We start from the raw sequence: 1,839 nt of genomic DNA on the forward strand, positions 1-1,839 counted from the left end.
TGGCTTTTGGAACTGGTAATAAGGAGTGGCAATAAGGAGCTGGGGAGCTGCAGAGCCTCAGCCCATTGACAGGAGCAGAAATGACACACAAACACACCAAAGCAAAATGGGATACAAGAGTGGTACAGTAAATAGGATCTCCTGCCAAAACACCATCTACGTGGCCATTAATGGACATCTGAGTTTTGCTAAATAATTAATGTGTCTGTTGTGTTTTGTTTTGTTTTTTTTTTTTCTTATAGATCTTTCAAGGAATTTAGTTTCTATTCCTTTGCATTTAGTTTCTGTTCCCTGAAATGTTGCTTTTGAGCCTGCCTTCTCAAGCATTTGTAGACATGGTCTGTGTCTAAGGCAGATTTCTAATAGCAGTTCCTGTCTGTTATGGTCAAAAAGCATTTGGTCCTAGGTAAGGAGGCAGATAGCTCTCTTTGTTCTCCTGGTGGAGTTTGGAAACTGAGGTGTGACCAGCCAAAGAGGGATTGCCAAAGGCAAGCTATAGGTCTCTATAATAGACAAGAACAAGTCTTGTCCTTTGACTAATACAAAGAAAAACACTAATAGAGCTCTAAAAACTACTAAAATGAACTGTTTGAATCCTAGGCCTTTAGAGGTTCTAAATAATACTCTTTTATCCAACTCCACCCATAACAAAATGTCTATTCTGTTGTTGTCTGGACTGAAAATATCAGTGTGTTGCACTGGTTTTGCAATCTCAGTTTGCTGACTCCCACAATGCAGAAATATCATAGAACCACTGAAAAGTTTGGGCTGGAAGAGACCTTAAAAATCATCTCATTCCACCCCCCTGGGACAGGAACACCTTCCCCTGTCCCTGCTCCAAGCCCTGTCCAGCCTGGCCTTGGGCACTGCCAGGGATGGAGCAGCCACAGATTCTTTGGGCACCTTGTGCCAGGGCCTCCCCACCCTCACAAGGAACAATTTCTTCAAAATATCTAACCTAAACCTCTTTTGGTTTAAAAACCATTCCCTTTTGTCCTGTCGCTACAGATACCATATAAACTACAATATCATATAAAGAGTTCAGGGAAGAAATACTGGGAAGAACTAGTACCCTCTGAATATATAAGTCTTGATGTCCTTTTTCAGGTTTTCCTTTGTGTCTTTGTGGTTGGGCTGGCTCCCCCAGATGGCTGGAATAGGCTTTGTTTCTTGTTCATCACAGCACCTGAATATCTGGGGAGTTTTGCCACCTTTCTCCACAATCTGGCTGTTGGTGTGAGGAGGATGTCAACTATAACACTTTTTATCACCAGTTATTTTCCTGAGTACCAATTGACCACTTTGACTTCAGTTTGTAGTTTCTGAAGGGATGTAAACCAATATAATCCTAGCAGCAGTGGCTGGTTCAAACACAGCCCAATGCTGGGGCAATCAGCAGGGCTGAGGTTTTGATTTGTTCCTTTGATTTGGTTTTGATTTGGGCTGAGGATGGGTTTCCACTGCAGATGTGGTTGTTGATCCAGGGAGTTTCAAGGCAATAGCTGAGTATTGACCACACCAGTCTTAAAAAGTGGACATGACACTGAGTGGTCTTGTCTGCTCTTAAAAATAGCAGGTAGGTCACAAATGAAGGCATGAGCTTAGCTCCCAGTGATGGTCAGTTCACTGAAACAACCCAAACCTTTCACCATATCCGCTTAGGACAAGGTGTTCTTCCTCTTCTGAAGCACAAAGGAAGGAAATGTATCTTCAGGAAATGTTTATTTTACCCACGGATTGTCTGAAGCAAGGTTTGACAATACCCGGAAAAAAAAAAGTCCCCATAAAATTAATATAAAAATAGGTGGGGTTATTGACAAAATACATGATTTTTATGAG

Source organism: Erithacus rubecula (genome assembly GCF_903797595.1).
Source record: "Erithacus rubecula genome assembly, chromosome: 18".
Classification (NCBI taxonomy): domain Eukaryota; kingdom Metazoa; phylum Chordata; class Aves; order Passeriformes; family Muscicapidae; genus Erithacus; species Erithacus rubecula.